At 44.9% G+C, this 24815-nt stretch overlaps 20 non-coding genes across 20 annotated transcripts; 10 read left to right on the top strand and 10 right to left on the bottom strand.

Moving 5' to 3' along the window:
* Window positions 1-2609: 2609 nt before the first annotated feature.
* Window positions 2610-2682, bottom strand: TRNAK-CUU (transfer RNA lysine (anticodon CUU)). The gene has a single exon. It is a non-coding gene; the product is annotated as a tRNA-Lys (tRNA).
* Window positions 2683-2816: 134 nt separating this feature from the next.
* On the top strand, window positions 2817-2887 carry TRNAG-GCC (transfer RNA glycine (anticodon GCC)). The gene has a single exon. It is a non-coding gene; the product is annotated as a tRNA-Gly (tRNA).
* Window positions 2888-4674: 1787 nt separating this feature from the next.
* Window positions 4675-4747, bottom strand: TRNAK-CUU (transfer RNA lysine (anticodon CUU)). The gene has a single exon. It is a non-coding gene; the product is annotated as a tRNA-Lys (tRNA).
* Window positions 4748-4881: 134 nt separating this feature from the next.
* Window positions 4882-4952, top strand: TRNAG-GCC (transfer RNA glycine (anticodon GCC)). The gene has a single exon. It is a non-coding gene; the product is annotated as a tRNA-Gly (tRNA).
* Window positions 4953-6295: 1343 nt separating this feature from the next.
* Window positions 6296-6368, bottom strand: TRNAK-CUU (transfer RNA lysine (anticodon CUU)). Its single transcript has one exon. It is a non-coding gene; the product is annotated as a tRNA-Lys (tRNA).
* A 134-nt stretch (window positions 6369-6502) lies between these two features.
* On the top strand, window positions 6503-6573 carry TRNAG-GCC (transfer RNA glycine (anticodon GCC)). Its single transcript has one exon. It is a non-coding gene; the product is annotated as a tRNA-Gly (tRNA).
* Window positions 6574-7916: 1343 nt separating this feature from the next.
* Window positions 7917-7989, bottom strand: TRNAK-CUU (transfer RNA lysine (anticodon CUU)). The gene has a single exon. It is a non-coding gene; the product is annotated as a tRNA-Lys (tRNA).
* A 134-nt stretch (window positions 7990-8123) lies between these two features.
* Window positions 8124-8194, top strand: TRNAG-GCC (transfer RNA glycine (anticodon GCC)). The gene has a single exon. It is a non-coding gene; the product is annotated as a tRNA-Gly (tRNA).
* A 7385-nt stretch (window positions 8195-15579) lies between these two features.
* Window positions 15580-15652, bottom strand: TRNAK-CUU (transfer RNA lysine (anticodon CUU)). Its single transcript has one exon. It is a non-coding gene; the product is annotated as a tRNA-Lys (tRNA).
* Window positions 15653-15786: 134 nt separating this feature from the next.
* TRNAG-GCC (transfer RNA glycine (anticodon GCC)) lies at window positions 15787-15857 on the top strand. The gene has a single exon. It is a non-coding gene; the product is annotated as a tRNA-Gly (tRNA).
* A 1787-nt stretch (window positions 15858-17644) lies between these two features.
* On the bottom strand, window positions 17645-17717 carry TRNAK-CUU (transfer RNA lysine (anticodon CUU)). Its single transcript has one exon. It is a non-coding gene; the product is annotated as a tRNA-Lys (tRNA).
* Window positions 17718-17851: 134 nt separating this feature from the next.
* On the top strand, window positions 17852-17922 carry TRNAG-GCC (transfer RNA glycine (anticodon GCC)). The gene has a single exon. It is a non-coding gene; the product is annotated as a tRNA-Gly (tRNA).
* Window positions 17923-19265: 1343 nt separating this feature from the next.
* Window positions 19266-19338, bottom strand: TRNAK-CUU (transfer RNA lysine (anticodon CUU)). Its single transcript has one exon. It is a non-coding gene; the product is annotated as a tRNA-Lys (tRNA).
* Window positions 19339-19472: 134 nt separating this feature from the next.
* TRNAG-GCC (transfer RNA glycine (anticodon GCC)) lies at window positions 19473-19543 on the top strand. Its single transcript has one exon. It is a non-coding gene; the product is annotated as a tRNA-Gly (tRNA).
* A 1343-nt stretch (window positions 19544-20886) lies between these two features.
* Window positions 20887-20959, bottom strand: TRNAK-CUU (transfer RNA lysine (anticodon CUU)). The gene has a single exon. It is a non-coding gene; the product is annotated as a tRNA-Lys (tRNA).
* A 134-nt stretch (window positions 20960-21093) lies between these two features.
* On the top strand, window positions 21094-21164 carry TRNAG-GCC (transfer RNA glycine (anticodon GCC)). The gene has a single exon. It is a non-coding gene; the product is annotated as a tRNA-Gly (tRNA).
* Window positions 21165-22507: 1343 nt separating this feature from the next.
* On the bottom strand, window positions 22508-22580 carry TRNAK-CUU (transfer RNA lysine (anticodon CUU)). Its single transcript has one exon. It is a non-coding gene; the product is annotated as a tRNA-Lys (tRNA).
* A 134-nt stretch (window positions 22581-22714) lies between these two features.
* TRNAG-GCC (transfer RNA glycine (anticodon GCC)) lies at window positions 22715-22785 on the top strand. The gene has a single exon. It is a non-coding gene; the product is annotated as a tRNA-Gly (tRNA).
* Window positions 22786-24128: 1343 nt separating this feature from the next.
* On the bottom strand, window positions 24129-24201 carry TRNAK-CUU (transfer RNA lysine (anticodon CUU)). Its single transcript has one exon. It is a non-coding gene; the product is annotated as a tRNA-Lys (tRNA).
* A 134-nt stretch (window positions 24202-24335) lies between these two features.
* Window positions 24336-24406, top strand: TRNAG-GCC (transfer RNA glycine (anticodon GCC)). The gene has a single exon. It is a non-coding gene; the product is annotated as a tRNA-Gly (tRNA).
* The last annotated feature ends 409 nt before the right edge of the window (window positions 24407-24815 follow it).

Below are 24815 nucleotides of genomic sequence, written 5' to 3'. Positions count from 1 at the left end.
TTCTACAATCAGCTTTCGGTAAATTTATATGGAACCATAAAAGGCCAAGAGTCCACAAAACCATACTTCTATCTCCTAGAGAACAAGGTGGTCTTGGGCTTCCACATCTACGTTCCTACTACTATGCTTCACACCTAAGACAACTACCTGAGTGGTCCAGCCTAAAAGTTCATACAAAATGGGGTCTCATAGAAGCTACCAGTTTGCTACCAATCTCATTAGCATCCTTAATCTGGTCACATTCCACTCCAAAACTTCCCAAACAACAAATGCTACCAACTATCAAATTTACACTACACATATGGCGTACTACAGCTACCATGGCTAAGTTGAAGTCCTCCCCCTCACCACTATGCCCAATACTGGGGAACCCTGGCTTTAAACCGGGCCTCTCAGAATCCTTTATGGCTACCTGGTTCAAAATGGGCTACTTTAACCTCAGCAACTGGATACACCCTCTTACAGGCAAAATCTATACCAGAAACCAACTTGAAGACAAAATGCCCTTTACACCCCAACTAATCATGGGTTACAACCAAACTACGCATTTTATACGCACCATCATACACGAGCCTGTCTTAACACTCAGACCTTCCTCATTTGAACGACTATGTGGCCAAGGGGGTTACCAAAAGAGTTTAATTTCCCAAATCTACATACTACTTATCACCAAATCGGGAACTTGGATACCAGACCATCACTACATGACAAAATGGTCAACCTCACTCTCTACAGTGATATCTATGGAAGACTGGGAGGAGATTTGGGAAAATGCCAAACACTCTTCCATGTGCACACAAATTAAGGAGAATATCTATAAAATTATCTACCACTGGTATCTTACCCCTGAAAAATTGTCAAAAATCTACCCGGACACATCTGATCTGTGTTGGAGAGGCTGCAATAACAAAGGCACTTTAGAACATATATTCTGGAGCTGCCCCTGTCTATCCCCTCTATGGAATGGAGTTCAAGAACTTATTACCTCCACAACCGGTGTCATAGTCCCAATAGACCCCATATATATGATACTAGGCAAACCAATCCCGGAAGTAAATAGACATACGAATCGCTTAATCACCCATATACTAACCGCCTCTAGACTAGCTATTGCCTCAGCCTGGAAAAACATTGCCCCTCCAAACATATCTGAAGTCATTCTCAAAGTTAACTGGACTAGATCCATGGAACAACTTACAGCCTCACTCAGGGATACTGAACGCAACTTTCACAAAATCTGGGAATCATGGCCTTATGCATCGCCTATTTATCATCCCCCTTGACCACATAAAACAAAATAAAAAAATGTCTCTTATATTCTATTAACATTAGGCCTTTACCTACATACCCATTTATTCAAGCTGTCGATTTCTCTTACAAGTATTGGCTAACCTTTGTGATACCATGCAACTCCATACACAGGACCACAATTTCCTTTCTTTCCGCTCTACAACTGGCTTTCACTCCTTACCCCCTCTCTTTTCTCAATACTCTCACACTCACCTCTTTAACTGCTCTCCTTTAACTACAACTAAATACCTATTTGGACGAAGGTCCACTCAGATACTTCAAATGTTGGAATTTCTCTTTTTAGGGGTTATAAGAGAATACATATATTAAGCATGTTGTCTTTACTCCCTTGTCAAGTAGCCACAAAAAGACTCTTCCACTTATACTTTAACTACATTCTGTAAACATAATCCTGCTCATGTATATGTTCTACTTGACCCTTGTACTGTATTCATTGATCCTCAGGAAATTCTTTTGATTGTTGTTCTTTCTTAAAAACTTAATAAAAAACAGTATAACAAAAAAAAAGTAGTAACAAACTTAAGTCAAATGAAAGCAACCACTTTTTTTGCTTGCCGGGACTGAAAGGCTTTTTGGTTTGTAACTTTTGTTGGGAAGTACCTCATCTAAAAACAAGTTAAGGGAAAGAGCAACTTCCTTTTTTTCAATCCTCTCAGCTAAATCTCAGGCCGTGTGCAGAGTGCCCTCCTCATACTGCTATGTGAGCACCTTTGGAGTGCAAAGCCTAATACACACCATACCAATGCCTGTCAGATAGATGGGTCGAACAGATGATTTCCGGCAGGTCCGATCTGATTTCCGATCGTTTTTCTGATGGATTTGCATAGTAGTGATCGGAAATCCGAACGGAAATCCGATCGTGTCTGTCGGAAAAGATCTATCGGCCCATCTATCTGATGGGGAATTGCATGGTGTGCACCAGGCATACGAGAATGAGTATCTTTCAGGTGGTTGTTCCTTGTCAAGTGATTGATTGTAAGTCTCTCCTTGACAAAAGGACTGGAGTAAAGCCAACGGAAATCTGGGAAAAGCAGATAAGAAAAGTAGTATAGGAAAGATGAGTAAGATTGTAAGAAGGAGTGTTTTTCTCTTTCTTGGGGTGGTGAAGCACTTTTGCTGAAAAGTTGTTAAAAGAGGTTGTGTGAGTAAAAGTGAAGGGGAAAGCTGAGATGACATTTTCGTTTGTTAGCAAAGGGAGTGGGGAGTGGCATGTGAAAGAGGAAGTGATGGCCTGGTGATGGTTTGTAATCGTTTTGGAGGAGCTCTGCCTAGTAGAAAGTAAAAGGAGAAGCTTTGATCGCCCAACGTGGGGCTCGAACCCACGACCCTGAGATTAAGAGTCTCATGCTCTACCGACTGAGCTAGCCGGGCTTGCTTGCTTGAGCTGAAATGTCAAAAATTGCAAAATGGCGCCAGCCTCACCTTTGCCATCCGCACAGAAGAAGGCAATCTTGTATGGCCTGATTTGGCTGGCCACGTTTTTCAGCACCGAGCAACAGGGCAAGGCATTGGTGGTTCAGTGGTAGAATTCTCGCCTGCCACGCGGGAGGCCCGGGTTCGATTCCCGGCCAATGCAAATGCTAGGATTTTGGCACACCTCCACACTTTGCACTTCTCAAGCTTAAGACATCTCTGCAGGCCAGAAGCCATTTAAGGACATTTGCAAGAGTCACCGTGGCACTTGGCCACAGTGCTGGCTGACAGTCGAGAAGAGGGACCCTAGTACCCAGCAAACATGACTCTAAGACACACAAGTTAAAGCAGCCTTGGGACACTTGCGTGCCCAAAGGCCTTGCATGTCTTCTAGCAGTGCCAGTGACGTGCAGCATCTCTCCCTCTCCAGTACTCACCTATTAGGCTTCTTTTTAACTGTCTAGAAAAGCCTCGGAAATGCCAAGTCAGCAGCATCTGCTCATCTGGTGTTGTTTTACAACTTTTTGCCTTGTTGTCTTTGCACTCTACTCAGGGCCTTGCTCAAATTTGGAGCGTTCTCTCTAGGCCCTCATTCATTCTACTTTTGTCCTGAGTTTTCTCACAGTAGATGTTGAGATGTGGGGCTCGATTCACAAAGCGGTGCTAACCCAGTTAGAGACTTTAGGCATGATAACCATTGCACCACGCCGGTGAACAGCCAGTTTAGGCGTGATAAGTTTAGGCATGATAAGTTTAGGTGTGATAAGTTGAGGCATGCTAAGTTTAGATAAGTTTAGATCGCTTGCAAAGTCCCGCACGCAAAGCAGCGCCATTAAACTTTATACGAAGTGCACCAGTCTTTGCTAGCGTAAAACTTTTGATCAGCTGTGCACTGCGGTGCTAACGCAGTTGGCGCTTAAACTTATCATGCCTAAACTTATCACACCTAAACTTATCATGCCTAAACTTATCACACCTAAACTTATCACACCTAAACTTATCATGCCTAAACTGAGTTTAGGCATGATAAAGGGCTTTTCACCAGGGTGCTAACTGTTAGCACCGCTTTGTGAATCAGGCCCGTTGTGTCAGCTTACCTACAACTTGCTTTCCCAGCACCTAGCAATTAAGAAAACATACTAAAAGTACAGAAAAAAAAGTAGTAACAAACTTAAGTCAAATGAAAGCAACCACTTTTTTTGCTTGCCGGGACTGAAAGGCTTTTTGGTTTGTAACTTTTGTTGGGAAGTACCTCATCTAAAAACAAGTTAAGGGAAAGAGCAACTTCCTTTTTTTCAATCCTCTCAGCTAAATCTCAGGCCGTGTGCAGAGTGCCCTCCTCATACTGCTATGTGAGCACCTTTGGAGTGCAAAGCCTAATACACACCATACCAATGCCTGTCAGATAGATGGGTCGAACAGATGATTTCCGGCAGGTCCGATCTGATTTCCGATCGTTTTTCTGATGGATTTGCATAGTAGTGATCGGAAATCCGAACGGAAATCCGATCGTGTCTGTCGGAAAGGATCTATCGGCCCATCTATCTGATGGGGAATTGCATGGTGTGCACCAGGCATACGAGAATGAGTATCTTTCAGGTGGTTGTTCCTTGTCAAGTGATTGATTGTAAGTCTCTCCTTGACAAAAGGACTGGAGTAAAGCCAACGGAAATCTGGGAAAAGCAGATAAGAAAAGTAGTATAGGAAAGATGAGTAAGATTGTAAGAAGGAGTGTTTTTCTCTTTCTTGGGGTGGTGAAGCACTTTTGCTGAAAAGTTGTTAAAAGAGGTTGTGTGAGTACAAGTGAAGGGGAAAGCTGAGATGACATTTTCGTTTGTTAGCAAAGGGAGTGGGGAGTGGCATGTGAAAGAGGAAGTGATGGCCTGGTGATGGTTTGTAATCGTTTTGGAGGAGCTCTGCCTAGTAGAAAGTAAAAGGAGAAGCTTTGATCGCCCAACGTGGGGCTCGAACCCACGACCCTGAGATTAAGAGTCTCATGCTCTACCGACTGAGCTAGCCGGGCTTGCTTGCTTGAGCTGAAATGTCAAAAATTGCAAAATGGCGCCAGCCTCACCTTTGCCATCCGCACAGAAGAAGGCAATCTTGTATGGCCTGATTTGGCTGGCCACGTTTTTCAGCACCGAGCAACAGGGCAAGGCATTGGTGGTTCAGTGGTAGAATTCTCGCCTGCCACGCGGGAGGCCCGGGTTCGATTCCCGGCCAATGCAAATGCTAGGATTTTGGCACACCTCCACACTTTGCACTTCTCAAGCTTAAGACATCTCTGCAGGCCAGAAGCCATTTAAGGACATTTGCAAGAGTCACCGTGGCACTTGGCCACAGTGCTGGCTGACAGTCGAGAAGAGGGACCCTAGTACCCAGCAAACATGACTCTAAGACACACAAGTTAAAGCAGCCTTGGGACACTTGCGTGCCCAAAGGCCTTGCATGTCTTCTAGCAGTGCCAGTGACGTGCAGCATCTCTCCCTCTCCAGTACTCACCTATTAGGCTTCTTTTTAACTGTCTAGAAAAGCCTCGGAAATGCCAAGTCAGCAGCATCTGCTCATCTGGTGTTGTTTTACAACTTTTTGCCTTGTTGTCTTTGCACTCTACTCAGGGCCTTGCTCAAATTTGGAGCGTTCTCTCTAGGCCCTCATTCATTCTACTTTTGTCCTGAGTTTTCTCACAGTAGATGTTGAGATGTTGTGTCAGCTTACCTACAACTTGCTTTCCCAGCACCTAGCAATTAAGAAAACATACTAAAAGTACAGAAAAAAAAGTAGTAACAAACTTAAGTCAAATGAAAGCAACCACTTTTTTTGCTTGCCGGGACTGAAAGGCTTTTTGGTTTGTAACTTTTGTTGGGAAGTACCTCATCTAAAAACAAGTTAAGGGAAAGAGCAACTTCCTTTTTTTCAATCCTCTCAGCTAAATCTCAGGCCGTGTGCAGAGTGCCCTCCTCATACTGCTATGTGAGCACCTTTGGAGTGCAAAGCCTAATACACACCATACCAATGCCTGTCAGATAGATGGGTCGAACAGATGATTTCCGGCAGGTCCGATCTGATTTCCGATCGTTTTTCTGATGGATTTGCATAGTAGTGATCGGAAATCCGAACGGAAATCCGATCGTGTCTGTCGGAAAGGATCTATCGGCCCATCTATCTGATGGGGAATTGCATGGTTTGCACCAGGCATACGAGAATGAGTATCTTTCAGGTGGTTGTTCCTTGTCAAGTGATTGATTGTAAGTCTCTCCTTGACAAAAGGACTGGAGTAAAGCCAACGGAAATCTGGGAAAAGCAGATAAGAAAAGTAGTATAGGAAAGATGAGTAAGATTGTAAGAAGGAGTGTTTTTCTCTTTCTTGGGGTGGTGAAGCACTTTTGCTGAAAAGTTGTTAAAAGAGGTTGTGTGAGTAAAAGTGAAGGGGAAAGCTGAGATGACATTTTCGTTTGTTAGCAAAGGGAGTGGGGAGTGGCATGTGAAAGAGGAAGTGATGGCCTGGTGATGGTTTGTAATCGTTTTGGAGGAGCTCTGCCTAGTAGAAAGTAAAAGGAGAAGCTTTGATCGCCCAACGTGGGGCTCGAACCCACGACCCTGAGATTAAGAGTCTCATGCTCTACCGACTGAGCTAGCCGGGCTTGCTTGCTTGAGCTGAAATGTCAAAAATTGCAAAATGGCGCCAGCCTCACCTTTGCCATCCGCACAGAAGAAGGCAATCTTGTATGGCCTGATTTGGCTGGCCACGTTTTTCAGCACCGAGCAACAGGGCAAGGCATTGGTGGTTCAGTGGTAGAATTCTTGCCTGCCACGCGGGAGGCCCGGGTTCGATTCCCGGCCAATGCAAATGCTAGGATTTTGGCACACCTCCACACTTTGCACTTCTCAAGCTTAAGACATCTCTGCAGGCCAGAAGCCATTTAAGGACATTTGCAAGAGTCACCGTGGCACTTGGCCACAGTGCTGGCTGACAGTCGAGAAGAGGGACCCTAGTACCCAGCAAACATGACTCTAAGACACACAAGTTAAAGCAGCCTTGGGACACTTGCGTGCCCAAAGGCCTTGCATGTCTTCTAGCAGTGCCAGTGACGTGCAGCATCTCTCCCTCTCCAGTACTCACCTATTAGGCTTCTTTTTAACTGTCTAGAAAAGCCTCGGAAATGCCAAGTCAGCAGCATCTGCTCATCTGGTGTTGTTTTACAACTTTTTGCCTTGCTGTCTTTGCACTCTACTCAGGGCCTTGCTCAAATTTGGAGCGTTCTCTCTAGGCCCTCATTCATTCTACTTTTGTCCTGAGTTTTCTCACAGTAGATGTTGAGATGTTGTGTCAGCTTACCTACAACTTGCTTTCCCAGCACCTAGCAATTAAGAAAACATACTAAAAGTACAGAAAAAAAAGTAGTAACAAACTTAAGTCAAATGAAAGCAACCACTTTTTTTGCTTGCCGGGACTGAAAGGCTTTTTGGTTTGTAACTTTTGTTGGGAAGTACCTCATCTAAAAACAAGTTAAGGGAAAGAGCAACTTCCTTTTTTTCAATCCTCTCAGCTAAATCTCAGGCCGTGTGCAGAGTGCCCTCCTCATACTGCTATGTGAGCACCTTTGGAGTGCAAAGCCTAATACACACCATACCAATGCCTGTCAGATAGATGGGTCGAACAGATGATTTCCGGCAGGTCCGATCTGATTTCCGATCGTTTTTCTGATGGATTTGCATAGTAGTGATCGGAAATCCGAACGGAAATCAGATCGTGTCTGTCGGAAAGGATCTATCGGCCCATCTATCTGATGGGGAATTGCATGGTGTGCACCAGGCATACGAGAATGAGTATCTTTCAGGTGGTTGTTCCTTGTCAAGTGATTGATTGTAAGTCTCTCCTTGACAAAAGGACTGGAGTAAAGCCAACGGAAATCTGGGAAAAGCAGATAAGAAAAGTAGTATAGGAAAGATGAGTAAGATTGTAAGAAGGAGTGTTTTTCTCTTTCTTGGGGTGGTGAAGCACTTTTGCTGAAAAGTTGTTAAAAGAGGTTGTGTGAGTAAAAGTGAAGGGGAAAGCTGAGATGACATTTTCGTTTGTTAGCAAAGGGAGTGGGGAGTGGCATGTGAAAGAGGAAGTGATGGCCTGGTGATGGTTTGTAATCGTTTTGGAGGAGCTCTGCCTAGTAGAAAGTAAAAGGAGAAGCTTTGATCGCCCAACGTGGGGCTCGAACCCACGACCCTGAGATTAAGAGTCTCATGCTCTACCGACTGAGCTAGCCGGGCTTGCTTGCTTGAGCTGAAATGTCAAAAATTGCAAAATGGCGCCAGCCTCACCTTTGCCATCCGCACAGAAGAAGGCAATCTTGTATGGCCTGATTTGGCTGGCCACGTTTTTCAGCACCGAGCAACAGGGCAAGGCATTGGTGGTTCAGTGGTAGAATTCTCGCCTGCCACGCGGGAGGCCCGGGTTCGATTCCCGGCCAATGCAAATGCTAGGATTTTGGCACACCTCCACACTTTGCACTTCTCAAGCTTAAGACATCTCTGCAGGCCAGAAGCCATTTAAGGACATTTGCAAGAGTCACCGTGGCACTTGGCCACAGTGCTGGCTGACAGTCGAGAAGAGGGACCCTAGTACCCAGCAAACATGACTCTAAGACACACAAGTTAAAGCAGCCTTGGGACACTTGCGTGCCCAAAGGCCTTGCATGTCTTCTAGCAGTGCCAGTGACGTGCAGCATCTCTCCCTCTCCAGTACTCACCTATTAGGCTTCTTTTTAACTGTCTAGAAAAGCCTCGGAAATGCCAAGTCAGCAGCATCTGCTCATCTGGTGTTGTTTTACAACTTTTTGCCTTGTTGTCTTTGCACTCTACTCAGGGCCTTGCTCAAATTTGGAGCGTTCTCTCTAGGCCCTCATTCATTCTACTTTTGTCCTGAGTTTTCTCACAGTAGATGTTGAGATGTTGTGTCAGCTTACCTACAACTTGCTTTCCCAGCACCTAGCAATTAAGAAAACATACTAAAAGTACAGAAAAAAAAAAAAAGTAGTAACAAAGGGAGGCGCATGCGCGGCGGATCCGAGATGGCCGCTTAGAGTCAGAGCTCCGGCCCGACCCCGCACTGATTCCGCCGCTATCAGCTACACTTCCGCATACAAAGAGCGGCGGCTGCACAGATCAGACCCGGAGCACTCACCCGCCCAGATGGCAGCCAAATCCAGCCTCAAGACGGCCCAGCAAACCGGAGCTATGGACCGGTATGTGCGCACCTCCTCCACCCAAGATGGCGCCGACCACGCTGACTCCTCTGGTGCTGACACCGCACCACAGGCCTCACAGCCGCAGCAGCAGCCTGGCACATCTCCCCAAGCATCAGGAGACATCCCGCTGACGGCCTCCATGCTAGAGGTAACCCTGGAAAAACACTATAGATCCCTCCATGACTCTTTACAACAAGTAATACTAACGGCTATTGGGGATCTTAAAGGGGACATTACTTCTTTAGGGGAACGCACCACTGTTATGGAGGAAAAAATGGAGGCCCTAACAATTAAACAGCATGAAATAGAGGATGAACAGAAAATCATACAAAATGACTTAAAAGCCATAAGGGCTGCACAAGAGGACAGCGAGAATAGGGATAGGAGGCAAAACATCAGAATCAAAGGCATGGCTATGACAGTTACGCCAGATCTACTGATTCCCCATCTCCTCGAGCTATTCAAATCAATCGTGCCTGACCAACCAGACGAACTCTGGCGTATGGACCGTGCTCATAGGTCCCTGGGTGAAAGACAGGCGACTGTACGCCGTCCTAAGGACGTTATAATTAGAATGCATTATTATGAAGCAAAAGAGGCTCTAATGCGTGCCCTCCGCAATACCTCCAAGGTTCCCTTGAAAGGAGATGAACTCTCTATCTTTAATGATCTATCTCTAATCACTCTGACCAAAAGGAGGGCCCTAAGGCCTGTCACACAACTTCTGGCTGACGCAAAGATCCCATACAAATGGGGATTCCCGTTCCGCCTGATAGTAAACAGACAAGGCCTCCAATATTCGCTTACTGAACTAGACGATGCTCCCCTCTTCTTAAAGCAGATGGGCCTCCGCCCACCACCCTCGAATGTGCCCTCTCAACATATACTCTCACCATCTGTCCGATCTCCACCACGAAAATTTCGTCATACCTCCGACTGGACTAAAACCCCTGTACGGAGTCTCACCTACCCGGACAGGTCAGAGGAAATGGAAGCTCTCCCAAGCTGACTTTATTCATCAGAAAAGCTGACAACTCTATGACACTAACCTGGAGATATGCTTCTAATCAGGCTCCATACACTACATCATATTATATACTGCCAGCATAAAAATAATCTGATCTATGTTGCTAGATAATAAGTGCTGGACTCCGGGCTCTGAGGGGCTACTCTCGGACTCCCACATGTACCTCCGGAAACCAGCCATTAGGTCTGCCTGGCCCTCTCGAGGACCGGTCACACCTTGGCGGTTCGTTCTCTCACAACCACTTTTGGTTGTTCTGGCATGTTGCCACAACTTTTGCAGTGGCTATTGTTATTTCATAATGGTTCTTATGATGTTAATGTTATTGTTCTTAATTCTGCTATACACATACCTTATGTTTTCTCTCTCTTCTCAAACGCTACCTCAAGGTCCTTGCATCCACTCTCAAATGGTTACCAATCCACATTATTACAATATCCTCTTATTAGACAATGGTTAAGTTATATACTCTGAATGTTAAAGGCCTTAATGTTCCACAAAAAAGAATGTCTCTTCTGAAGGACCTACAGAAGCTTGATGCAGATTTGGCCTTCTTACAAGAGACACACTTAACTGCACAAGATTCGGTACGCCTTAATAACAGACATTATACAAATGTGTACTTAGCCTCTGGACCCAAAAAACGCGCTGGTGTAGCAATACTATATAAAAAAGATTTGCCTCTACTAATAGATAAAGCCATACGTGACGAAAAAGGACACTACCTGATACTCTTAGGGTCCCTAGCAGGTAAGCCAATCACATTGGCAAATGTGTATGCACCTAATACACAACAGATCCCTTTTTTATCCTCTTTCTTTTCAAAACTTCATAAAACTGCTAAGGGTACTATTATCCTGGGGGGGGGACTTCAACTTGGCCTTCTCATCCACGAAGGATAGAAGTAAAACTCCATCCACATCTACTCTAGCTTCGCACGAACGAAATTCCCGTAAATTCCGAATATTACTTCGAAAATATGGATTGATAGACCTATGGAGGGTAGCTAACCCCACAGCAACTGACTTCACTTTCTACTCCCCACCCAATGCCTCCCATTCGCGAATTGACTATTTCTTCGCTAAAGCTCTACTCCTTCCTATACTAACTGACTCCACTATAATCCCAACAGCATGGTCTGACCACCAGGCAGTAATCATAGAACTTGACTGGCTATCTAACCCACATAAGCCACTTTATTGGAGGCTAAACGAATCTCTATTGAGAGATAAGACACTTATCCTAAACTGCTCGGAGGAACTACGTTCCTATTTTGAAATAAACATGCACTCTGTTTCATCATTCGGCCTAGTCTGGGAATCGCATAAAGCCTTTATAAGAGGTTTCTTTATAGCACAAGGATCTAGGAAAAAACAATACACATCCAAAAAACTGGTAGAACTAAATACCTCCCTGGCTAAAGCAATCACCTCATACAAAAAAGATCCGACACAAGAGCACTTTTCAGCTATACAGCAACTTAAACTAGACATCCGCACTCTTCAATCCTCCCAATTAGAAAAGAGCTTAAAATGGACTAGACAATTATTTTTTGAAAGGGGTAATAAACCACATACCATACTAGCCAGAAAACTTAATCCACAGAGCAGCCAACAGATAATCTATTCAATGAAGGACGATCAAGGAGTCATACATTATAACCCGACTAAAATAGCTAACATTTTCACCGCCTTTTATAAACAACTATACAATCTACCCGATCCTTCTGGAAACCCACAGTACTCAGAGAAAGTGTCATCCTTTTTAGAACAGCTTCATCTCCCTAAACTAACAGATGAAGACCGAGCCACCCTCAACGCCCCCATCACCTCAACTGAACTACTAGAGGTTCTTAAAAAACTACCATCATCCAAATCACCAGGACCAGATGGCTTGCCATACTCCTACTACAAACACTTCCAATCAATTCTTATCCCACTCCTAGTAAAACTAGCTAACAAAATTATGAATGGTGAGAACCCGCCGAATTCTATTCTTAAATCTCTCATCACTGTTATTCCTAAGGAAGGCAAGGACCCTCAGATACCCCAAAGCTACCGGCCGATCTCTCTCCTCAACTCAGATCTAAAAATCATCACAAAAACAATAGCTAACCGCCTTAACCCCATACTAACTAGACTCATAAACAATGACCAGGTAGGTTTCATTATGGGTCGTCAAGCGGGTGACAACACCAGAAAGGCCATCGACCTAATATCACTGATGGGCAGATCCAATAGACCTTCTCTGCTCTTAAGTTTAGATGCAGAGAAAGCCTTCGATCGCTTACATTGGCCCTTCCTATTTAGAGTTCTTGAACACCAAGGCTTCACTGGCCCTTTTCTTCACCTAATTAACTTCCTCTACTCCTCACCAACAGCATCAGTTAAACTCCCTTTTACCCCCCACTCACCTTTTAATATACATAATGGCACACGGCAAGGATGCCCCCTCTCCCCTCTCTTATTCGCCCTGAGTATAGAGCCACTAGCCTCAGCCATTAGGCAAAACATCAATATTAAGGGGGTTACCCAGGGTAAACATGAATACAAAATATCTCTATTCGCGGATGATATCCTTCTGACCATCGTTGATCCTCTCACTTCACTTCCAGCCCTACATGGTACACTAGCCCTTTACGAATCTCTATCAGGCTTTAAACTAAACCAGGAGAAAACTGAAGCTCTACCAATAAAAATCACCCCAGATCTCCTCATCTCCCTGAAATCAAGTTTCCCCTACAAATGGCAATCCCATTCCATAAAATACCTAGGAATTTTCTTAACCCCCACGTATACTACTATATATAAGCATAACTTCCCATCTCTTATACAAAAGATTCTGCAAGACCTACACAAGTGGACAGCCTATAAGATTTCCTGGCTAGGCCGAATATATGCCCTAAAGATGAATATCTTACCTCGCCTTTTATACCTATTTGAAACCTTACCAGTCCTAGTACCATCCTCCCAATTCAAAATTCTACAATCAGCTTTCGGTAAATTTATATGGAACCATAAAAGGCCAAGAGTCCACAAAACCATACTTCTATCTCCTAGAGAACAAGGTGGTCTTGGGCTTCCACATCTACGTTCCTACTACTATGCTTCACACCTAAGACAACTACCTGAGTGGTCCAGCCTAAAAGTTCATACAAAATGGGGTCTCATAGAAGCTACCAGTTTGCTACCAATCTCATTAGCATCCTTAATCTGGTCACATTCCACTCCAAAACTTCCCAAACAACAAATGCTACCAACTATCAAATTTACACTACACATATGGCGTACTACAGCTACCATGGCTAAGTTGAAGTCCTCCCCCTCACCACTATGCCCAATACTGGGGAACCCTGGCTTTAAACCGGGCCTCTCAGAATCCTTTATGGCTACCTGGTTCAAAATGGGCTACTTTAACCTCAGCAACTGGATACACCCTCTTACAGGCAAAATCTATACCAGAAACCAACTTGAAGACAAAATGCCCTTTACACCCCAACTAATCATGGGTTACAACCAAACTACGCATTTTATACGCACCATCATACACGAGCCTGTCTTAACACTCAGACCTTCCTCATTTGAACGACTATGTGGCCAAGGGGGTTACCAAAAGAGTTTAATTTCCCAAATCTACATACTACTTATCACCAAATCGGGAACTTGGATACCAGACCATCACTACATGACAAAATGGTCAACCTCACTCTCTACAGTGATATCTATGGAAGACTGGGAGGAGATTTGGGAAAATGCCAAACACTCTTCCATGTGCACACAAATTAAGGAGAATATCTATAAAATTATCTACCACTGGTATCTTACCCCTGAAAAATTGTCAAAAATCTACCCGGACACATCTGATCTGTGTTGGAGAGGCTGCAATAACAAAGGCACTTTAGAACATATATTCTGGAGCTGCCCCTGTCTATCCCCTCTATGGAATGGAGTTCAAGAACTTATTACCTCCACAACCGGTGTCATAGTCCCAATAGACCCCATATATATGATACTAGGCAAACCAATCCCGGAAGTAAATAGACATACGAATCGCTTAATCACCCATATACTAACCGCCTCTAGACTAGCTATTGCCTCAGCCTGGAAAAACATTGCCCCTCCAAACATATCTGAAGTCATTCTCAAAGTTAACTGGACTAGATCCATGGAACAACTTACAGCCTCACTCAGGGATACTGAACGCAACTTTCACAAAATCTGGGAATCATGGCCTTATGCATCGCCTATTTATCATCCCCCTTGACCACATAAAACAAAATAAAAAAATGTCTCTTATATTCTATTAACATTAGGCCTTTACCTACATACCCATTTATTCAAGCTGTCGATTTCTCTTACAAGTATTGGCTAACCTTTGTGATACCATGCAACTCCATACACAGGACCACAATTTCCTTTCTTTCCGCTCTACAACTGGCTTTCACTCCTTACCCCCTCTCTTTTCTCAATACTCTCACACTCACCTCTTTAACTGCTCTCCTTTAACTACAACTAAATACCTATTTGGACGAAGGTCCACTCAGATACTTCAAATGTTGGAATTTCTCTTTTTAGGGGTTATAAGAGAATACATATATTAAGCATGTTGTCTTTACTCCCTTGTCAAGTAGCCACAAAAAGACTCTTCCACTTATACTTTAACTACATTCTGTAAACATAATCCTGCTCATGTATATGTTCTACTTGACCCTTGTACTGTATTCATTGATCCTCAGGAAATTCTTTTGATTGTTGTTCTTTCTTAAAAACTTAATAAAAAACAGTATAACAAAAAAAAAGTAGTAACAAACTTAAGTCAAATGAAAGCAACCACTTTTTTTGCTTGCCGGGACTGAAAGGCTTTTTGGTTTGTAACTTTTGTTGGGAAGTACCTCATCTAAAAACAAGTTAAGGGAAAGAGCAACTTCCTTTTTTTCAATCCTCTCAGCTAAATCTCAGGCCGTGTGCAGAGTGCCCTCCTCATACTGCTATGTGAGCACCTTTGGAGTGCAAAGCCTAATACACACCATACCAATGCCTGTCAGATAGATGGGTCGAACAGATGATTTCCGGCAGGTCCGATCTGATTTCCGATCGTTTTTCTGATGGATTTGCATAGTAGTGATCGGAAATCCGAACGGAAATCCGATCGTGTCTGTCGGAAAAGATCTATCGGCCCATCTATCTGATGGGGAATTGCATGGTGTGCACCAGGCATACGAGAATGAGTATCTTTCAGGTGGTTGTTCCTTGTCAAGTGATTGATTGTAAGTCTCTCCTTGACAAAAGGACTGGAGTAAAGCCAACGGAAATCTGGGAAAAGCAGATAAGAAAAGTAGTATAGGAAAGATGAGTAAGATTGTAAGAAGGAGTGTTTTTCTCTTTCTTGGGGTGGTGAAGCACTTTTGCTGAAAAGTTGTTAAAAGAGGTTGTGTGAGTAAAAGTGAAGGGGAAAGCTGAGATGACATTTTCGTTTGTTAGCAAAGGGAGTGGGGAGTGGCATGTGAAAGAGGAAGTGATGGCCTGGTGATGGTTTGTAATCGTTTTGGAGGAGCTCTGCCTAGTAGAAAGTAAAAGGAGAAGCTTTGATCGCCCAACGTGGGGCTCGAACCCACGACCCTGAGATTAAGAGTCTCATGCTCTACCGACTGAGCTAGCCGGGCTTGCTTGCTTGAGCTGAAATGTCAAAAATTGCAAAATGGCGCCAGCCTCACCTTTGCCATCCGCACAGAAGAAGGCAATCTTGTATGGCCTGATTTGGCTGGCCACGTTTTTCAGCACCGAGCAACAGGGCAAGGCATTGGTGGTTCAGTGGTAGAATTCTCGCCTGCCACGCGGGAGGCCCGGGTTCGATTCCCGGCCAATGCAAATGCTAGGATTTTGGCACACCTCCACACTTTGCACTTCTCAAGCTTAAGACATCTCTGCAGGCCAGAAGCCATTTAAGGACATTTGCAAGAGTCACCGTGGCACTTGGCCACAGTGCTGGCTGACAGTCGAGAAGAGGGACCCTAGTACCCAGCAAACATGACTCTAAGACACACAAGTTAAAGCAGCCTTGGGACACTTGCGTGCCCAAAGGCCTTGCATGTCTTCTAGCAGTGCCAGTGACGTGCAGCATCTCTCCCTCTCCAGTACTCACCTATTAGGCTTCTTTTTAACTGTCTAGAAAAGCCTCGGAAATGCCAAGTCAGCAGCATCTGCTCATCTGGTGTTGTTTTACAACTTTTTGCCTTGTTGTCTTTGCACTCTACTCAGGGCCTTGCTCAAATTTGGAGCGTTCTCTCTAGGCCCTCATTCATTCTACTTTTGTCCTGAGTTTTCTCACAGTAGATGTTGAGATGTGGGGCTCGATTCACAAAGCGGTGCTAACCCAGTTAGAGACTTTAGGCATGATAACCATTGCACCACGCCGGTGAACAGCCAGTTTAGGCGTGATAAGTTTAGGCATGATAAGTTTAGGTGTGATAAGTTGAGGCATGCTAAGTTTAGATAAGTTTAGATCGCTTGCAAAGTCCCGCACGCAAAGCAGCGCCATTAAACTTTATACGAAGTGCACCAGTCTTTGCTAGCGTAAAACTTTTGATCAGCTGTGCACTGCGGTGCTAACGCAGTTGGCGCTTAAACTTATCATGCCTAAACTTATCACACCTAAACTTATCATGCCTAAACTTATCACACCTAAACTTATCACACCTAAACTTATCATGCCTAAACTGAGTTTAGGCATGATAAAGGGCTTTTCACCAGGGTGCTAACTGTTAGCACCGCTTTGTGAATCAGGCCCGTTGTGTCAGCTTACCTACAACTTGCTTTCCCAGCACCTAGCAATTAAGAAAACATACTAAAAGTACAGAAAAAAAAGTAGTAACAAACTTAAGTCAAATGAAAGCAACCACTTTTTTTGCTTGCCGGGACTGAAAGGCTTTTTGGTTTGTAACTTTTGTTGGGAAGTACCTCATCTAAAAACAAGTTAAGGGAAAGAGCAACTTCCTTTTTTTCAATCCTCTCAGCTAAATCTCAGGCCGTGTGCAGAGTGCCCTCCTCATACTGCTATGTGAGCACCTTTGGAGTGCAAAGCCTAATACACACCATACCAATGCCTGTCAGATAGATGGGTCGAACAGATGATTTCCGGCAGGTCCGATCTGATTTCCGATCGTTTTTCTGATGGATTTGCATAGTAGTGATCGGAAATCCGAACGGAAATCCGATCGTGTCTGTCGGAAAGGATCTATCGGCCCATCTATCTGATGGGGAATTGCATGGTGTGCACCAGGCATACGAGAATGAGTATCTTTCAGGTGGTTGTTCCTTGTCAAGTGATTGATTGTAAGTCTCTCCTTGACAAAAGGACTGGAGTAAAGCCAACGGAAATCTGGGAAAAGCAGATAAGAAAAGTAGTATAGGAAAGATGAGTAAGATTGTAAGAAGGAGTGTTTTTCTCTTTCTTGGGGTGGTGAAGCACTTTTGCTGAAAAGTTGTTAAAAGAGGTTGTGTGAGTACAAGTGAAGGGGAAAGCTGAGATGACATTTTCGTTTGTTAGCAAAGGGAGTGGGGAGTGGCATGTGAAAGAGGAAGTGATGGCCTGGTGATGGTTTGTAATCGTTTTGGAGGAGCTCTGCCTAGTAGAAAGTAAAAGGAGAAGCTTTGATCGCCCAACGTGGGGCTCGAACCCACGACCCTGAGATTAAGAGTCTCATGCTCTACCGACTGAGCTAGCCGGGCTTGCTTGCTTGAGCTGAAATGTCAAAAATTGCAAAATGGCGCCAGCCTCACCTTTGCCATCCGCACAGAAGAAGGCAATCTTGTATGGCCTGATTTGGCTGGCCACGTTTTTCAGCACCGAGCAACAGGGCAAGGCATTGGTGGTTCAGTGGTAGAATTCTCGCCTGCCACGCGGGAGGCCCGGGTTCGATTCCCGGCCAATGCAAATGCTAGGATTTTGGCACACCTCCACACTTTGCACTTCTCAAGCTTAAGACATCTCTGCAGGCCAGAAGCCATTTAAGGACATTTGCAAGAGTCACCGTGGCACTTGGCCACAGTGCTGGCTGACAGTCGAGAAGAGGGACCCTAGTACCCAGCAAACATGACTCTAAGACACACAAGTTAAAGCAGCCTTGGGACACTTGCGTGCCCAAAGGCCTTGCATGTCTTCTAGCAGTGCCAGTGACGTGCAGCATCTCTCCCTCTCCAGTACTCACCTATTAGGCTTCTTTTTAACTGTCTAGAAAAGCCTCGGAAATGCCAAGTCAGCAGCATCTGCTCATCTGGTGTTGTTTTACAACTTTTTGCCTTGTTGTCTTTGCACTCTACTCAGGGCCTTGCTCAAATTTGGAGCGTTCTCTCTAGGCCCTCATTCATTCTACTTTTGTCCTGAGTTTTCTCACAGTAGATGTTGAGATGTTGTGTCAGCTTACCTACAACTTGCTTTCCCAGCACCTAGCAATTAAGAAAACATACTAAAAGTACAGAAAAAAAAGTAGTAACAAACTTAAGTCAAATGAAAGCAACCACTTTTTTTGCTTGCCGGGACTGAAAGGCTTTTTGGTTTGTAACTTTTGTTGGGAAGTACCTCATCTAAAAACAAGTTAAGGGAAAGAGCAACTTCCTTTTTTTCAATCCTCTCAGCTAAATCTCAGGCCGTGTGCAGAGTGCCCTCCTCATACTGCTATGTGAGCACCTTTGGAGTGCAAAGCCTAATACACACCATACCAATGCCTGTCAGATAGATGGGTCGAACAGATGATTTCCGGCAGGTCCGATCTGATTTCCGATCGTTTTTCTGATGGATTTGCATAGTAGTGATCGGAAATCCGAACGGAAATCCGATCGTGTCTGTCGGAAAGGATCTATCGGCCCATCTATCTGATGGGGAATTGCATGGTTTGCACCAGGCATACGAGAATGAGTATCTTTCAGGTGGTTGTTCCTTGTCAAGTGATTGATTGTAAGTCTCTCCTTGACAAAAGGACTGGAGTAAAGCCAACGGAAATCTGGGAAAAGCAGATAAGAAAAGTAGTATAGGAAAGATGAGTAAGATTGTAAGAAGGAGTGTTTTTCTCTTTCTTGGGGTGGTGAAGCACTTTTGCTGAAAAGTTGTTAAAAGAGGTTGTGTGAGTAAAAGTGAAGGGGAAAGCTGAGATGACATTTTCGTTTGTTAGCAAAGGGAGTGGGGAGTGGCATGTGAAAGAGGAAGTGATGGCCTGGTGATGGTTTGTAATCGTTTTGGAGGAGCTCTGCCTAGTAGAAAGTAAAAGGAGAAGCTTTGATCGCCCAACGTGGGGCTCGAACCCACGACCCTGAGATTAAGAGTCTCATGCTCTACCGACTGAGCTAGCCGGGCTTGCTTGCTTGAGCTGAAATGTCAAAAATTGCAAAATGGCGCCAGCCTCACCTTTGCCATCCGCACAGAAGAAGGCAATCTTGTATGGCCTGATTTGGCTGGCCACGTTTTTCAGCACCGAGCAACAGGGCAAGGCATTGGTGGTTCAGTGGTAGAATTCTTGCCTGCCACGCGGGAGGCCCGGGTTCGATTCCCGGCCAATGCAAATGCTAGGATTTTGGCACACCTCCACACTTTGCACTTCTCAAGCTTAAGACATCTCTGCAGGCCAGAAGCCATTTAAGGACATTTGCAAGAGTCACCGTGGCACTTGGCCACAGTGCTGGCTGACAGTCGAGAAGAGGGACCCTAGTACCCAGCAAACATGACTCTAAGACACACAAGTTAAAGCAGCCTTGGGACACTTGCGTGCCCAAAGGCCTTGCATGTCTTCTAGCAGTGCCAGTGACGTGCAGCATCTCTCCCTCTCCAGTACTCACCTATTAGGCTTCTTTTTAACTGTCTAGAAAAGCCTCGGAAATGCCAAGTCAGCAGCATCTGCTCATCTGGTGTTGTTTTACAACTTTTTGCCTTGCTGTCTTTGCACTCTACTCAGGGCCTTGCTCAAATTTGGAGCGTTCTCTCTAGGCCCTCATTCATTCTACTTTTGTCCTGAGTTTTCTCACAGTAGATGTTGAGATGTTGTGTCAGCTTACCTACAACTTGCTTTCCCAGCACCTAGCAATTAAGAAAACATACTAAAAGTACAGAAAAAAAAGTAGTAACAAACTTAAGTCAAATGAAAGCAACCACTTTTTTTGCTTGCCGGGACTGAAAGGCTTTTTGGTTTGTAACTTTTGTTGGGAAGTACCTCATCTAAAAACAAGTTAAGGGAAAGAGCAACTTCCTTTTTTTCAATCCTCTCAGCTAAATCTCAGGCCGTGTGCAGAGTGCCCTCCTCATACTGCTATGTGAGCACCTTTGGAGTGCAAAGCCTAATACACACCATACCAATGCCTGTCAGATAGATGGGTCGAACAGATGATTTCCGGCAGGTCCGATCTGATTTCCGATCGTTTTTCTGATGGATTTGCATAGTAGTGATCGGAAATCCGAACGGAAATCCGATCGTGTCTGTCGGAAAGGATCTATCGGCCCATCTATCTGATGGGGAATTGCATGGTGTGCACCAGGCATACGAGAATGAGTATCTTTCAGGTGGTTGTTCCTTGTCAAGTGATTGATTGTAAGTCTCTCCTTGACAAAAGGACTGGAGTAAAGCCAACGGAAATCTGGGAAAAGCAGATAAGAAAAGTAGTATAGGAAAGATGAGTAAGATTGTAAGAAGGAGTGTTTTTCTCTTTCTTGGGGTGGTGAAGCACTTTTGCTGAAAAGTTGTTAAAAGAGGTTGTGTGAGTAAAAGTGAAGGGGAAAGCTGAGATGACATTTTCGTTTGTTAGCAAAGGGAGTGGGGAGTGGCATGTGAAAGAGGAAGTGATGGCCTGGTGATGGTTTGTAATCGTTTTGGAGGAGCTCTGCCTAGTAGAAAGTAAAAGGAGAAGCTTTGATCGCCCAACGTGGGGCTCGAACCCACGACCCTGAGATTAAGAGTCTCATGCTCTACCGACTGAGCTAGCCGGGCTTGCTTGCTTGAGCTGAAATGTCAAAAATTGCAAAATGGCGCCAGCCTCACCTTTGCCATCCGCACAGAAGAAGGCAATCTTGTATGGCCTGATTTGGCTGGCCACGTTTTTCAGCACCGAGCAACAGGGCAAGGCATTGGTGGTTCAGTGGTAGAATTCTCGCCTGCCACGCGGGAGGCCCGGGTTCGATTCCCGGCCAATGCAAATGCTAGGATTTTGGCACACCTCCACACTTTGCACTTCTCAAGCTTAAGACATCTCTGCAGGCCAGAAGCCATTTAAGGACATTTGCAAGAGTCACCGTGGCACTTGGCCACAGTGCTGGCTGACAGTCGAGAAGAGGGACCCTAGTACCCAGCAAACATGACTCTAAGACACACAAGTTAAAGCAGCCTTGGGACACTTGCGTGCCCAAAGGCCTTGCATGTCTTCTAGCAGTGCCAGTGACGTGCAGCATCTCTCCCTCTCCAGTACTCACCTATTAGGCTTCTTTTTAACTGTCTAGAAAAGCCTCGGAAATGCCAAGTCAGCAGCATCTGCTCATCTGGTGTTGTTTTACAACTTTTTGCCTTGTTGTCTTTGCACTCTACTCAGGGCCTTGCTCAAATTTGGAGCGTTCTCTCTAGGCCCTCATTCATTCTACTTTTGTCCTGAGTTTTCTCACAGTAGATGTTGAGATGTTGTGTCAGCTTACCTACAACTTGCTTTCCCAGCACCTAGCAATTAAGAAAACATACTAAAAGTACAGAAAAAAAAGTAGTAACAAACTTAAGTCAAATGAAAGCAACCACTTTTTTTGCTTGCCGGGACTGAAAGGCTTTTTGGTTTGTAACTTTTGTTGGGAAGTACCTCATCTAAAAACAAGTTAAGGGAAAGAGCAACTTCCTTTTTTTCAATCCTCTCAGCTAAATCTCAGGCCGTGTGCAGAGTGCCCTCCTCATACTGCTATGTGAGCACCTTTGGAGTGCAAAGCCTAATACACACCATACCAATGCCTGTCAGATAGATGGGTCGAACAGATGATTTCCGGCAGGTCCGATCTGATTTCCGATCGTTTTTCTGATGGATTTGCATAGTAGTGATCGGAAATCCGAACGGAAATCAGATCGTGTCTGTCGGAAAGGATCTATCGGCCCATCTATCTGATGGGGAATTGCATGGTGTGCACCAGGCATACGAGAATGAGTATCTTTCAGGTGGTTGTTCCTTGTCAAGTGATTGATTGTAAGTCTCTCCTTGACAAAAGGACTGGAGTAAAGCCAACGGAAATCTGGGAAAAGCAGATAAGAAAAGTAGTATAGGAAAGATGAGTAAGATTGTAAGAAGGAGTGTTTTTCTCTTTCTTGGGGTGGTGAAGCACTTTTGCTGAAAAGTTGTTAAAAGAGGTTGTGTGAGTACAAGTGAAGGGGAAAGCTGAGATGACATTTTCGTTTGTTAGCAAAGGGAGTGGGGAGTGGCATGTGAAAGAGGAAGTGATGGCCTGGTGATGGTTTGTAATCGTTTTGGAGGAGCTCTGCCTAGTAGAAAGTAAAAGGAGAAGCTTTGATCGCCCAACGTGGGGCTCGAACCCACGACCCTGAGATTAAGAGTCTCATGCTCTACCGACTGAGCTAGCCGGGCTTGCTTGCTTGAGCTGAAATGTCAAAAATTGCAAAATGGCGCCAGCCTCACCTTTGCCATCCGCACAGAAGAAGGCAATCTTGTATGGCCTGATTTGGCTGGCCACGTTTTTCAGCACCGAGCAACAGGGCAAGGCATTGGTGGTTCAGTGGTAGAATTCTCGCCTGCCACGCGGGAGGCCCGGGTTCGATTCCCGGCCAATGCAAATGCTAGGATTTTGGCACACCTCCACACTTTGCACTTCTCAAGCTTAAGACATCTCTGCAGGCCAGAAGCCATTTAAGGACATTTGCAAGAGTCACCGTGGCACTTGGCCACAGTGCTGGCTGACAGTCGAGAAGAGGGACCCTAGTACCCAGCAAACATGACTCTAAGACACACAAGTTAAAGCAGCCTTGGGACACTTGCGTGCCCAAAGGCCTTGCATGTCTTCTAGCAGTGCCAGTGACGTGCAGCATCTCTCCCTCTCCAGTACTCACCTATTAGGCTTCTTTTTAACTGTCTAGAAAAGCCTCGGAAATGCCAAGTCAGCAGCATCTGCTCATCTGGTGTTGTTTTACAACTTTTTGCCTTGTTGTCTTTGCACTCTACTCAGGGCCTTGCTCAAATTTGGAGCGTTCTCTCTAGGCCCTCATTCATTCTACTTTTGTCCTGAGTTTTCTCACAGTAGATGTTGAGATGTTGTGTCAGCTTACCTACAACTTGCTTTCCCAGCACCTAGCAATTAAGAAAACATACTAAAAGTACAGAAAAAAAAGTAGTAACAAACTTAAGTCAAATGAAAGCAACCACTTTTTTTGCTTGCCGGGACTGAAAGGCTTTTTGGTTTGTAACTTTTGTTGGGAAGTACCTCATCTAAAAACAAGTTAAGGGAAAGAGCAACTTCCTTTTTTTCAATCCTCTCAGCTAAATCTCAGGCCGTGTGCAGAGTGCCCTCCTCATACTGCTATGTGAGCACCTTTGGAGTGCAAAGCCTAATACACACCATACCAATGCCTGTCAGATAGATGGGTCGAACAGATGATTTCCGGCAGGTCCGATCTGATTTCCGATCGTTTTTCTGATGGATTTGCATAGTAGTGATCGGAAATCCGAACGGAAATCCGATCGTGTCTGTCGGAAAAGATCTATCGGCCCATCTATCTGATGGGGAATTGCATGGTGTGCACCAGGCATACGAGAATGAGTATCTTTCAGGTGGTTGTTCCTTGTCAAGTGATTGATTGTAAGTCTCTCCTTGACAAAAGGACTGGAGTAAAGCCAACGGAAATCTGGGAAAAGCAGATAAGAAAAGTAGTATAGGAAAGATGAGTAAGATTGTAAGAAGGAGTGTTTTTCTCTTTCTTGGGGTGGTGAAGCACTTTTGCTGAAAAGTTGTTAAAAGAGGTTGTGTGAGTAAAAGTGAAGGGGAAAGCTGAGATGACATTTTCGTTTGTTAGCAAAGGGAGTGGGGAGTGGCATGTGAAAGAGGAAGTGATGGCCTGGTGATGGTTTGTAATCGTTTTGGAGGAGCTCTGCCTAGTAGAAAGTAAAAGGAGAAGCTTTGATCGCCCAACGTGGGGCTCGAACCCACGACCCTGAGATTAAGAGTCTCATGCTCTACCGACTGAGCTAGCCAGGCTTGCTTGCTTGAGCTGAAATGTCAAAAATTGCAAAATGGCGCCAGCCTCACCTTTGCCATCCGCACAGAAGAAGGCAATCTTGTATGGCCTGATTTGGCTGGCCACGTTTTTCAGCACCGAGCAACAGGGCAAGGCATTGGTGGTTCAGTGGTAGAATTCTCGCCTGCCACGCGGGAGGCCCGGGTTCAATTCCCGGTCAATGCAAATGCTAGGATTTTGGCACACCTCCACACTTTGCACTTCTCAAGCTTAAGACATCTCTGCAGGCCAGAAGCCATTTAAGGACATTTGCAAGAGTCACCGTGGCACTTGGCCACAGTGCTGGCTGACAGTCGAGAAGAGGGACCCTAGTACCCAGCAAACATGACTCTAAGACACACAAGTTAAAGCAGCCTTGGGACACTTGCGTGCCCAAAGGCCTTGCATGTCTTCTAGCAGTGCCAGTGACGTGCAGCATCTCTCCCTCTCCAGTACTCACCTATTAGGCTTCTTTTTAACTGTCTAGAAAAGCCTCGGAAATGCCAAGTCAGCAGCATCTGCTCATCTGGTGTTGTTTTACAACTTTTTGCCTTGTTGTCTTTGCACTCTACTCAGGGCCTTGCTCAAATTTGGA

Source organism: Hyperolius riggenbachi, chromosome 4, assembly GCF_040937935.1.
Source record: "Hyperolius riggenbachi isolate aHypRig1 chromosome 4, aHypRig1.pri, whole genome shotgun sequence".
In the NCBI taxonomy this organism is placed as follows: Eukaryota; Metazoa; Chordata; class Amphibia; order Anura; family Hyperoliidae; genus Hyperolius; species Hyperolius riggenbachi.
Note: the sequence above shows the minus strand (reverse complement) of the source record. Positions and strands in the feature narration are given on the sequence as shown.